The 14,441-nt window shown below is 39.0% G+C and overlaps 1 pseudogene; it reads left to right on the forward strand.

Annotated features, from left to right (window-relative positions):
- Positions 1 to 5,030: 5,030 nt before the first annotated feature.
- On the forward strand, positions 5,031 to 12,821 carry LOC123935896 (annotated as a pseudogene).
- Positions 12,822 to 14,441: the final 1,620 nt, after the last annotated feature.

A 14,441-nucleotide genomic window follows, 5' to 3' on the forward strand; every position in this document is an offset into this window, starting at 1 on the left:
CAACTGTTCAAAATAATTGGGATGCCCCAATTCAGTCCTGGGAGGAAAGTACAGAGCAACACAAGACTTCCTCAAGAAATAAGAACGGTCTTAAGTACACAACCTCATTGTACACCTATAAAGAGCTGGAGAAAGAACATCAATGAGAGCCTAAACCCATCAGGAGAAGATAAATAATAAAGATCAGAGCAGAAATCTGTGAAATGGAAAGCAAAAGTACAGTGGAGCAGATCGGTAAGACTAGGAGCTGGTTCTTTGAAAGAGTTAATAAGATAAATACCTGACCAATTAACAGATAAGCCCCTAGCAAGACTTATCAAAAACAAAAAGAAAGAACCCAAATTAATAAAATCATGAACGAAAGAAAAGAGATCGCAACCAACACCAAAGAAATACAAACCGTTATAAGAACATATTATGAGCAACTATATGCCAGCAAAACTCACAATCTGGAAGAATGGATGCATTCCTAGACACATATAAACTACCAAAACTGAACCAGGAAGAATTAGAAAACCTGAACAGACCCATGACCAATAAGGAGATTGAAGCCATTATCAAAATCCCCCCCCCCAAAAAAAAAAAAAAAAAAAAAAAAACAAGAGCCCAGGGCCGGACAGCTTCCCAATTGAATTTTACCCCACATTTAAAGAAAAACTAATACTTGTTCTCCTGACACCATTCCAAACAATAGAAATGGAAGGAGAACTTCCAAGCCCATATTATGAAGCCAGCATTGTTTTGATCTCAAACCATCAAAGAGCCCATCAAAAAGGAGAATTATAGACCCAAATCCCTGATGAACATGGCTGCAAAACTTATCACCAAAATAAAAACCAATCGGATCCAACAATACATAAAAAGTATAATTCAATATGACCAAGGGAGATCTATTCCCGAACTTCAAGGATGGTCCAACATCTGCAAATCAATCAGTGTCAAACAATACATTAACAAAAGAAAGAACAAGAACCATGTGCTACTCTCAATAGTGGTTTGAAAAGCATTTGACAGAGTACAGCATCCTTTCTTGATCAAAACTCTTCACTGTGTAGGGATAGAGGGCATATACTTCAGTATCATCAAAGCCATGTATGAAAAACACACAGCAAATATTCTCAATGGGGAAAGATTAAGAGCTTTTCCTCTATGTTCAGGAACAATTCCTTTGGAAACTTATCACCACTGCTATTCAACATAGTACTAGAAGTCCTAGCCTTGGCAATAAGATGACCCAAAGGAATAAAAGGCATCTGAACTGGAGAATGAGAACTCTCATTCTTTGCAGACGATATTATACTTTCTGTGGAAAACTCCAAAACTGCTAGAACTCATGCAGGAATTCAGTAGTGTGTCAGTATAGAAAATCAATGCACAGAAAGCAGTTGCCCTTCTGTACACCAGCAAGGCAGATGAAGGAGAAATTAAAGAGTTGATTCTATTTACAATTGCACCCAAAGCCATTAGATATTGAGGAATAAATCTAATGAAAGAGGCAAAGAATCTGTACTCAGGAAACTATGAAGCACTCATGAAAGAAATTGAGGAAGACACAATGAAATGGAAAAATATCCCATTCTTATGGATTGGGAGAACAAAGGTTGGGAAAAATGTCTATGCTACCTAAAACAATCTACACATTGAATGTAACCCATATCAAAATACCGTCAACTTTTTTTCAAAAAATGGAACAAGCAATCCTAAAATTTATGTTACCAGAAGAGACCCAGAATAGCCAGAGGGATGTTGAAAACATTGTTTTGAGTTTGAGAGCAATGCTGAAAAGCTGGCAGCACCACAATTTCAGACTTCAAACTCTTATTACAAAGCTGTAATTATCAAGACAGTATGGTATACTGGCACAAAAACAGACACATAGATCAATGGAACAGAGTAGAGAGCCCAGAAACTGACCCTTAACTCTATGGTCAACTAATCTTTGACAAAGCATGAATGAATGTTCAATGGAAAAAGACAGTCTCTTCAACAAGTGGCATTGGGAAAATTGGACAGCTACATGCAGAAAAATGAAACTTGACCATTTCTTTACACCATGCACAAAAATAGACTCAAATGGATGAAAGACCTCAATGAGAGAGAGAAATTCATCAAAATCCCCGAGGAGAGCACAGGCAGCAACCTCTTCAACCCCAGCCACAGCAACTTCTTCCTAGAAACATCACCAAAGGCAAGGGAAGCAAGGGCAAAGATGAACGCTTGATCTTCATCAAGATCAAAAGCTTTTGCACAGGAAAGGAAGCAGTCCACAAAACCAAAGGGCAACTGAATGGAAGAAAATATTTGCAATTGCTGTATCAGATAAAGGGCTTTTATCCAAAATCTATAATGAACTTACCAAACTCAATACCCAAAAAACAAAGAATCCAATCAAGAAATGGGCAGAAAACATGAACAGAAATTTATGCAAAGAAGACATCCAGATGGCCAACAGACACATGAAAAAGTGCTCCACATCATGGAAATACAAATCAAAACCACACTGTGATATCACCTCACACCAGTCAGAATGGCTAAAATTAACAAGTCTGGAAATGACAGACATTGGTGAGATTGCAGAAGAAGGGTAAGCCTCCTACACTGTTGGTGGGAGTGCAAGCTAGTGCAGCCACCCTGGAAACAGTGTGGAGGTTCCTCCAAAAGTTGAAAATGGAGCTACCATATGACCCAGCAATCACACTACTGGGTGTTTACCCTAAAGATACGAATGTAGTGATATGAAGGGGCACGTTCACCCAAATGTTTATAGCAGAAATGTAAACAATAGCCAAACTATGGAAAGAGCCTAGATGTCCAAGGACAGAGGAATGGTTAAAAAAGATGTGGTGTGTGTGTGTGTGCGTGTGTGTGTGTGTGTGTGTGTGTGTGTGTGTGAGGAAATATTACGCAGCCATCAAAAAATGAAATCTTGCCATTTGAAATGATTTGGCTGGAACTAAAGGGTATTATCCTAAGCGAAATAAGTCAATCAGAGAAAGACAATTATCTTGTGATCTCACTGATATGAAGAATTTGGAAACAAGACAGAGGATTGTAGGGGAAGGGAAGAAAAAATGAAACACGATGGGACCAGAGAGGGAGACAAACCATAAGAGATCTTAATCTCAGGAAACAACTGAGGATTGCTGGAATAGAGAAGGGTGGGAGGCATGGGGTGGCTGGGTTATGGACATTGGGGAGGGTCTGTGCTATTGGGAATGTGTTCACAGAACTGTACCCCAGAAACAAATAATATATTATATGTTAATTGTTAAAAAGCAATACATCTATTTCAATGCTCACAGTTACTCCATAATTAAGATAATCATGAAGTCAAATGGGAACTTGTTAGGAAACCTTTTTCTCATTTTTGATTCACATGTTCATTCGGTCAAAGAACTGAATGTTGCAACAGCATATACATCCTGATGTTTGATACAAAATTAAAAGAAAAAGTTTTAAATGTTTATATTATCTGTCACCTAGTATAGAGGTTCCTCACTCTGCAGTATTTTGATCAGAGAAAAGAAGTGGGATAACACGTTGATCTCTTGGAAATGTGCTTAATTCTCAGTCTATTTAATTGATATATTGACCCTTAAGAACATGGTATAGTGTATACAGATGGTGGGAATGGGGGAGAGTAGAAAGTTCTAGAGTAGTACTTCAAAAACATTATAGGTAAATGCTTTCTTTGAAGAATACTCAAACCAACTGACAAAAGACATTTTTAAGGCATGAATAAAAGCAAACATGACATCTTTTTCATAAGTAGGGCAGTTACAAAACTGTGGTGAGTAGACACCAACATCATTTGAAAAAAATTGTTTCATTGAATTGCCACACATTTCCCTTTACACATTACTTGAAATAAAATGCTGCTTTTAGAATTAATAAAGCAGATGCAAATAATATCTTAATGTAACTAAATGGAGAAAAATTCAACAGAGTACAAAATTTTGAAACTGTGTGAAGAAAAGTGAGGGTTTTGGAAGGGAAGGTGTGTGGGGTTGGGTGAGCCTGGTGGTGGGTCTTAAGGAGGACATGTATTGCATGGAGCATAGGTGTGGTGCATACACAACCAATCTTGGAACACTGAAAAAAATATATTTAAGATGTGAATTTAAAAAAAAAAATGTAGGAAATGAATCAATATCGCAGAGAGGAAGAAACTGAAGTTATCTCTTCCCAGATACACCAACGGTGAAACTACATTTAGGGAAATTCCCTCTGAAAATGACTAGAAGACTAGCACATAAGCTTTCCCATAGATATGGCTATGAAGAGAAAGTCACATCAAAATGGATATGAGGGGCAGAGATGTCATCTGAAACAGATCTACAAGCAAGAGTGATCTCACACACACACATAGAGGCACTTCTCGAATATTTGAGGAATCCAAGCCCCACATGAGGCACCCTTTTCCCTGGGGACATGAGAAAGTAAGAAAGACTCCACACTGTCTGAATTTGGAAATCAACAATACTTAACTCTGGGATTTACAAACTCAGTCCTGCTTAAGTCCAGGAGAGATGGAGGGTTGTAGGAAATGAAGACTCCAATCTTAAAGGGTCAGAGCACTCTATCACTCAACATGAGACCCAGCATGGAAGAAGCATTTTGAAAATCTCCTGAATGGATGTGCTGGACATCACTGAGAGGTGATCACAGAAACCCAGGCAAAATGAGGAAGTGGATCCATATTTTCCAAATAACCAAGCAAAAACAAAAACAAAAACAAAAACAAAAACAAAAAAAAACAAAACTAAATGTCAGAAAAAGAACTACACAGGACTGAGATCAGCAATATGTCTGATAAGAATTCAAAGTAATGTGATCATAAAGATGCTCACGGACCTCAACGGAAAGGACGGGAAAGAGCATAAAGAGACATAAAATATAAAGAACCAATCAGGGAAGAGCACAGGGACAGTAGTCGCCTTGTCTGGCAGCCTGGGTCGCCAGCAGGCAGCACAGTTTTGGCCTATGTAACTAGGTAATACTAGTCAGCCTCCATATGGAGATGATTCAAGATGACCAATGAGGAACAGCTTCCCAAATAGGTTCAACTGAGTAAAGCAGACTTTGAAATTATGGCACGAGATGAGTTAATTCTTTTTTTTTTAATTTTTATATTTTTTATTTTTATTTGTTTATTTTCAGCATAACAGTGTTCATTGTTTTGGCATCACACCCAGTGCTCCATGCAGTACCTGCCCTCCCAATTACCCACCACCTGGTTCCTCAACCTCCCACCCCCCAGCCCCTTCAAAACCCTCTGGTTCTTTTTCAGAGTCCATAGACTCTCATGGTTCATCTGCCCTTCCAGTTTCCCTCAACTCCCTCTCCTCTTCATCTCCCCATGTCCTCCGTGTTCTTTGTTATGCTCCACAAATAAGTGAGACCATATGATACTTGACTCTCTCTGCTTGACTTATTTCGCTCAGCATAATCTCTTCCAGTCCCGTCCATGTTGCTACAAAAGTTGGGTATTCATCCTTTCTGATGGAGGCATAATACTCCATCGTGTATATCGACCACATCTTCCTTATCCATTCATCCGTTGAAGGGCATCTTGGTTCTTTCCACAATTTGGCAACCGTGGCCATTGCTGCAATAAACATTGGGGTACAGATGGCCTTTCTCTTCACTACATCTGGATCTTTGGGGTAAATACCTAACAGTGCAATTGCAGGGTCATAGGGAAGCTCTATTCTTAATTTCTTCAGGAATCTCCACACTGTTCTCCAAATTGCCTGCACTAACTTGCATTCCCACCAACAGTGTTAGAGGGTTCCCCTTACTCCACATCCTCTCCAACACACGTTGTTTCCTGGCTTGCTAATTTTGGCCATTCTAACTGGTGTCAGGTGATATCTCAATGAGGTTTTAATTTGAATCTCCCTGATGGCTAGTGATGATGAACATTTTTTCATGTGTCTGATAGCCATTTGTATGTCTTCGTTGGAGAAGTGTCTGTTCATATCTTTGGCCCATTTTTTGATACGATTATCTGTTTTGTGTGTGTTGAGGTTGAGAAGTTCTTTATAGATCCTGGATATCAAACTTTTGTCTGTACTGTCAATTGCAAATATCTTCTCCCATTCTGTGGGTTGCCTTTATGTTTTGTTGACTGTTTCCTTTGCTGTGCAGAAGCTTTTGATCTTGCTGATGTCCCAAGAGTTCATTTTCCCTTTTGTTTCCTTTGCCTTTGATGACATATCTTGAAAGAAGTTGCTGTGGCTGATATCGAAGAGGTTACTGCCTATGTTCTCCTCTAGCATTGTGATGGATTCCTGTCTCATGTTTTTTATTACAAGTTTTTATAACAAGTTTGTTACAAGTCTTTTATCCATTTACAGTTTATCTTTGTTTATGGTGTAAGAGAATGGTGGAGTTTCATTCTTCTACATATCACTGTCCAGTTTTCCCTGCACGATTTATTGAAGAGACTGTCTTTTTTCCATTGTATATTTTTTCCTGTTTTGTCGAATTATTTGACTATAGAGTTGAGGGTCCATATCTGAGATCTTCACTCTGTTCCACTGGTCTATGTGTCTCTTTTTATGCCAGTACCATGCTGTCTTGGTGATCACAGCTTTGTAGTAAAGCTTGAACTCGGCTAATGTGATGCCGCCAGTTTTGTTTTTGTTTTTCCACATTTCTTTAGCAATTCGGGGTCTCTTCTGATTCCATACAAATTTTAGGATTATTTGCTCTAGCTCTTTGAAAAATACCAGTGGAATTTTGATCGGAATGGCATTAAAAGTGTAGATTGCTCTAGGCAGTATAGACATTTTAACAATGTTTATTCTTCCAATCCAAGAGCATGGAACAATCTTCCATCGTTTTGTGTCTTCTTCCATTTCTTTCATGAGTGTTCTCTTGTTCCTCGAGTACAGGACCTTTAGCACTTTGGTTAGGCTTATTCCCATGTATCTTATGGTTCTTAGTGCTATGGTAAATGGAATCAATTCTCTAATTTCCCTTTCTGTATTTTCATTGTTAGTGTATAAGAAAGCTACTGATTTCTGTACATTGACTTTGTCTCCTGCCACGTTACTGAATTGCTGTATGAGTTCTAGTAGTTTGGGGGTGGAGTCTTTGGGGTTTTCCATAGAAAGAATCATGTCATCTGCGAAGAGAGTTTGACTTCTTCCTGGCAAATTTAGATAATTTTATTTCTCTTTTTTTCTGATTGCCGTTGCTAGGACTTTTAGTACTATTTTGAACAAGAGTGGTGAGAGTGGGCATCCTTGTCGTGTTCCTGATCTCAATAGGAAGGCTGCAAGCTTTTTCCCATTGAGGATGATATTTGCTGTGGGTCTTTCATAGAAAGATTTGATATGTTCAAGAATGTTCCCTCTATCCCTATACTTGGAAGCGATTTAATCAGGAACGGATGCTGGATTTTTCTCAAATGCTTTTCCTGCATCAATTGAGAGGGCCATGTGGTTCTTCTCTCTTCTCTTATTGATTTGTTCTATCACATTGATTCATTTGCGAATGTTGAACCAACCTTGCAACCCAGGGATGAATCCCACCTGGTCATGGTGGATAATCTTTTTCATGTGCTGCTGGATCCTGTTTGCTAAGATCTTGTTGAGAATCTTTGCATCCATATTCATCAGTGATATTGGTCTGAAATTCTCCTGTTCTTTGCCTGGTTTCGGAATCAGGGTAATGCTGGCTTCAGAAAAAGAGTCTGGAAGTTTTCCTTCTGCTTCAATTTTTTTGGAAAAGCTTCAGGAGAATTGGTGTTTTTCTTCTTTGAAAGTTTAGTAGAATTCCCCAGGGAATCCGTCAGGTCCTGGGCTCTTGTTTTTTGCGAGGTTTTTGGTCACTGCTTCAATCTCGTTACTAGATATCAATCTATTCAGGTTTTCAATTTCTTCCTGGTTCAATTTTGGGAGTTTTTAGTTTTCCAGGAGGAATGCATCCATTTCATCTAGGTTGCTTAGTTTATTGGCGTATAACTGTTGGTAATGATTTCTGAGAAGTGTTTCTATTCCTTGGTGTTACTTGGGATCTCTCCCTTTTCATTAATAATTTTATTAATTTGGGCTTTCTCTCATTTCTTTTGGATTAGTGTGGCCAATGGTTTATCGATCTTATTGATTCTTTCAAAAAACCAGCTTCTAGTTTCATTGATACGTTCTCCTGTATCTCTGGTGCCTACCTCATTGATCTATGCTCTAATCTTGATTATTTCCCTTCTTGCATGTGGAGTTGGTTAGACTTGTTGTTGATAATCCAGTTCTTTAAGGTGTAGAGAGAGCTGGTGTATTCTGGATTTTTCAATTTTTTTGAGGGAGGCTTGGATGGCTATGTATTTCCCCCTTAGAACCGCCTTTGCTGTATCCCATAGGTTTTGGACCGAAGTGTCTTCATTCTCATTGGTTTCCATGAATTGTTTAAGTTCATCTTTGATCTCCTGCTTGATCCAAGCATTCTTAAGCAAAGTAGTCTTTAGCTTCCAGGTGTTAAGAGTTCCTTCTGAACTTTTCCTTGTGATTGAGTTCCAGTTTCAAAGCATTGTGATCTGAGAATATGCAGGGAATAATGTCAGTCTTTTGGTATCGGTTGAGTCCTGCTTTGTGACCGAGTATGTGGTCTATTGTGGAGAAGGTTCCATGTGCTCTTGAGAAGAATGTGTATTCTGTAGTTTTAGGGTGGAATGTTCTGTATGTGTCTATGAGATCCATCTGGTCCAATGTTTCATTCAATGCTCTTATTTCTTTATTAGCTTTCTGCTTCGATGATCAGTCTATTTCTGAGAGAGGCATATTAAGATCTCCTACTATTAGTGTATTCATATCAATATGACTCTTCATCTTGATTAATAGTTTTCTTATGTAATTGGGTGCTCCCGTATTGGAGGCATAGATATTTGCAATTGTTAGATCATCTTGGTGCATAGTCCCTTTCAGAATGATTTAGTGTCCTTCTGTATCTCTGACTACAGTCCTTAGTTTAAAATCTAATATATATGATATGAGAATTGCTACTCCAGCCTTCTTTTGAGGCCCATTGGCATGAAAGATGCTTCTCCATCCCTTCACTTTCAGTCGGGGTATCCTTAGGTTCAAAATGGGTCTCTTGTAGACAACATATGGATGGGTCCTGTCGTTTTATCCAATCTGCAACCCTGTGTCATTTTATGAGTGCATTTAGGCCATTCACATTGAGAGTGATTATTGAGAGATAGGTTTTTTATTGACATCGTGTTTCCTTTGAAGTCTTTCTGTTTGTAGATTGCTTCTATATTTCTGTTCAATGATATTCTTAGGATTTTTTTTCTCTATTTAGAACCCCCCTTAATATTTCCTGCAGTGTCGGCTTGGTGTTTGCATAGTCTTTTACGCCTTGCAGGTCTTAGAAACTTTATCTCTCCATTCATTTTGAATGTCAGTCTTGCTGGATAGAGTATTCTTGGTTGCATGTTCTTCTCATTTAGTACTCTGAATATATTTTGCCAGCCCTTCCTGGCTTGCCAAGTCTCTGTGGAAAGGTCTGATGTTATTCTAATGGGCTTTCCTCTGTATGTAAGGAGCTTTTTTGTCCTAGCTGCTTTTAAGAGGGTCTGTTGTGAAACATAATTCCTCATTTTAACTATAAGGTGTCGTGAGGACATTCGAGAATCTAAAATCTTGGGAGGAAATCTCTCTGCCTCTAGTACGTGAACGTTGTTTCCATTCGTGAGATTGGGAAAATTTCCATAGACAACTTGTTCCACTATATCTTCTAGAATTCTTTCTTTTTCCTCCCCTTCAGGGATTCCAATAATTCTGACGTTGGAACGTTTCATGGCATCATTTATTCCCCTGATTCTGTTTTCTTGGCTTCTGAACTGTTTGTTCCAGGCCTCCTGCTGATCCTTTCTCTCTATCTGTTTGTCCTCCAGATCACTAATTCTATCTTCTGTCTCAGTTACACTAGCTTTTAGAGAATTTAGATTAGATTGGAATTCATTGAGAGCATTTTGAACATCAACCCTGGTGGCTTTCAGTTCTGCCCTAATCAATTCTGTTTGGTCATCCATGGCTTTCTCCAACCTAGTTATTGCCTGGATAATTGTTATTCTGAATTCCTTTTCCGACATATTGTCTATGTTGATAGCCATTAGCTCTGTTGCAGAAGATCCATCCTCTGTATTTTTCTTCTGTTGGGTATTCCTCCTCCTAATCATTTTGTTAAGAGATGACTGAACAGATGCAGCTGGACGTATTGATTGTGGTGCAGTCAAGGTGCACCCTGGAACGCTTCTGTGCAATCAGGGATCTCCACCCAAATGAGAGAAAAAAGAAAAGAATAAGAAATAGAGAAGAAGAAAGAAAAAAAAAGGAAAAGAAAAAAAGGAAAAAGGAGTGAGAGATAGAGAAACAGGAAAAGAAAGGGAAGATAAAAGAGAAGGCTCTGCCCAAATGGGCCCAAATGTAAGATTTATGAAGTATACAAACAAAAACAGACAAAGAAAAAGACTGATAAAATATATGACAAGAGGAAAAAAAAAAAAATATATATATATATATACATAAGCAAAAAAGGGAAGAACCTCATCAGAATGAACCCCAAGTGTAAGATTTATATATTATCAGGACAAACACAAATTCACAGAAACACTGACAGAAGGAAAAATTTGGAGAGTGCTTATAAATTCTCAGTGTGGCTGAGGAAGGTTATTTTGATTCTTCCTGAATATATCTTGATGTTTTTGTTAAGGGACTCAACTTTCCTAAGTTACAGGGGCATTAGAAACTGGTTTGCCTATAGGGGTAGCATTGATTGGGGAAAGGGGATTACCTTGAAGTTTAACTCTATATGTATAGTAGAAAATAAAAATTAAAAAAGAATAAACTAGACTAAACTAAGTTAAAATTTAAAAAAGAATTAAAAAAAATAGAAAAGCAAAAGAAATACATGGGTGTATGTATCAAAAAGTTCAGGTTAGAAAGTTATTAAAGAATTTGATGTACTGGACATCTCAGTGTGATGGTAAATAGGTTAAAAATTATCTGTATGTATAAAAAAAAGAACCAGAATATTGATAAAGAGTTAAAAATAAAAGTTGTATTTATGAAGTAGTGGTGGTTGTTCTCTTTTTTTCTTCTTTTTTTTTTAGATTTTATTTATTTATTTGTCAGAGAGGAGAGCAAGAGAGTGAGCACAGGCAGACAGAGTGGCAGGCAGAGGCAGAGGGAGAAGCATGCTCCCTGCTGAGCAAGGAGCTGGTTGTGGACTCGATCCCAGGACACTGGGATCATGACCTAAGCCGAAGGCAGCTGCTTTAACAGCTGAGCCACCCAGGCATCCCTATGGTGGTTGTTCTGTTGTAGTCTTCTTTTTTTTTCTTCCTTCCTGGTTGGTTTTCTGGGGGAGGGGCCTGCCATGTGGGTTTTCAGACAATGATGTTCCTTGAGTTAGGTCCTCCCACTACCCTCAAGGGGGTGGGCTCTGAGGAAACTGTTTTTTTTTTTTTCAGGCTTTTGTTCTCTGGGGTTTTTTATGTTCTTTCATCTGTTTTCTCTCGCCTTGACAGCTTTTGAGGGTTTTTGGAGTTTTAGAGGAGAGCAAACTGCACCTCAGAGAGAAGCCTCAGAATGCTCTGCAGAGCTGCTGCCAGAGCCGATTCTGAGTCACGGTCTCTGGGGATGCAGGAGCTCCTCATTGTACCCAATACCAGGGCAGTGGCGACTGTCTAGGCAGCACCAGACCGCCAGAGAGGTTCCAAGCTGTGATCGCACACTGAGATTTTCCCACTGTCCCGGGGTGGGAATGTCTGTTTTTTCCGGATGCCAGAGCTCCAGGCTAGAACCTATGAGCACCTCTCCCAAGGGAGGTTGTGGGATGCATGCATTTCAGGATTGCCGTCTGGCCAGGCTCCCTGCCCCTCATGGGAGCCAGACCCCACTCGTTCTCGGGCACACTTGTGGGTCAGGTGCACTGGCGGCTCAGGGACGGAGATCTGATTTCTCCACCTCATTCTCTCTGGCTCAGTGCCAGGGGAGGCTCTCCTGGGTCCAGGGGCTTAGGTCCGTGTCCCTAACCGCCCAGATTCCCACTACTTTCCCACCCCCACCCCCAAAATCATTTGCTCTTTGTTTTTTGAGCACTTTCAAACAGACTCCAAGTTAATGCTGGTCCCCAGATGCAGGGCACTCTCATATTGGGGTATTACTTTCCAATCGGTCAGCTCTGGTGGCTCCCCTTTTGTTTATCTTCCGATATCAGTCCGATGCTCCCAGTCTGCTTTACCTGCCACTGGCGTCTTCTGCTCCTGTAGAGATCCAGACGTGTATAATTCTGATCTCAGGCTGATTTCATGGGTGGTTGGAGTTCTTTGGTAGGTAATCAGCTCACTTTAGGTTACAGGTTGAAATGGTGCCTCCTCCTACTTCCCCCCATCTTGACTCTGAGATGAGTTAATTCTAAGATGGAAATGAGATGAATCATATGTCCAAGCTTCAGATAGCAAGGATGCAGATATGATTGCTTATGATATAACAAGGTTAAGGGAGTCTGAAGAAAAACTAAAGCATCAACAATACTAGGCAGCAACAAAGGAGCAAGAGATGTAAGTGTGTCCTACTCAAATCCAGTACCTCAAGCGAGTCCAATAGCCCAGCATTGCCCAAATGAGATCAACAATGGTAGGCCCAGCTATCAACTTATTTTTCCTAAAAATGAAAGGTGACCTGAATCAGGCTAAAGACAAATGGGAAAAAGCCCCAAATGAACTGAGTGCCTGGGAGTTTATACCTGATAGAGGCTTGATTGTGTGGGACTATTCCAAAGTGGCCACCTCTGAATAATTCCCCTTCTAGAACAAGTAGACACTTAAGAAATGTTTCTGTTTGAAAAAAAAAAAAATAGAGAAACAGAAGTCTTAAGTCTGAGGCACACTCTTTTTGGAGTAACAAAAACCTAGAGATTTGAACTCCTGAATTGAATATGTAAAATTCCTTTAAAATGGAAACTTGGAATATGCATCACTCCTAACCTTGCCTATAGTGACGTAAGGACATTGTATATCAGTTTTGCTATATCAAGACTATGGGCTTCATGATTCTTGTTGAACTTCTGGGTCAAAGCTCAAACAACAAAAATTTTGTCGTTTAAGAGTTTATTTGCTGAGAACAATTTAGTAGTCATGAGAGAATCAAATGATAGATATCAGCACAAATAGTTCATATATTTAGCCAATACTCATACTTAGCCAATACTCGATACTAGATCGAGCCTTAAATCAATATAGTTTCAATCAATGGTTTTATCTTTGAATGATTGCTAATGCTATGGGTAATCGTACAGAGGACTGTACAGACATAAAGGTGTGGTATCAAACCTCAGGTTGAAACTTTTGGAAACACTATAAACATTCATGTCAGTATAGATTGTATAAAGATATTGGCTGTGATGAGACTCACTGTTTTTTTCATTTTTTTTTTCAGTAGTGAAATTGAATCCACATTTTGTTACAGGCATATGCTGAAAAAGCATTGTCATTGGTGTTGATGTGTTTCCTTCATTGTATTTGGTCCTTTTTTCCATTGCATTCTTGATATTAAATTAAATGTGCCTAGAAATAAAAACATACTAGCGCACCTGGGTTGCTCAGTCAGTTAATCATCTGCCTTTGGCTCAGGTCGTGATTCCAGGGGCCTGGGATTGAGCCCTGCCTTTGGGATCCCTGATCAATAGGGAGTCTGCTTCTACCTCTACTTCTGTCCCTTTCTAAACTTGTGTTCTCTCTTGCTTGCTCACTCTATGTCTCAAATAAATAAAATCTCTTTAAAAAAAGAAAGAAAAAATAGCAAACAGAACTGAAGAATTCAATAGCTGAAATAAGCAATATGCTAGAAGGAATAAATAAAGAGTACATTAGAATGGGTTAGTGATCTGGGAGACAGGGAATGGAGTGGAAAACATTCCAGTTGAGGAGCAGGAAGAAGAACAAATTTTAGAATGAGGACATTTGGGACAGCATCAAGCATAATAACATTCATGTTACAAGGAGTCCAGAAGGAGAAGAGGAAGAGAGGACAAGAACGTTTAATGAGTGAAATGAAGTGCTGAAAATGAAGAAATAAGTGCTGAAAATTTCCACAATGTGGGGAATGAAAGAGATAACCAGGCTGAGGAAACACAGCAAACCCTCAACAAGATGATCTGAAAGAGTCCACATGAGGACACATAATAATTAAGGAGGTAAAGATTAAATATAAATTTAAAAAATCAAAAGAAAAAAATGACTACTTATATACAAGGGAAATTGATTAAGGCTATCAGCTGATTTTCCAGCACAGAAAAGGGCATCATGATACATTCAAAGTGTTAACACATAAAGCCTACAACCACTCTACCCACAAAGGTGATCAGAATTGACAAAGAAAGAGATATGTTCGGCAGATGAATAAAAATTAAGAATTCATCATCAATATGCT

Source organism: Meles meles, chromosome Y, assembly GCF_922984935.1.
Source record: "Meles meles chromosome Y, mMelMel3.1 paternal haplotype, whole genome shotgun sequence".
Taxonomy (NCBI): domain Eukaryota; kingdom Metazoa; phylum Chordata; class Mammalia; order Carnivora; family Mustelidae; genus Meles; species Meles meles.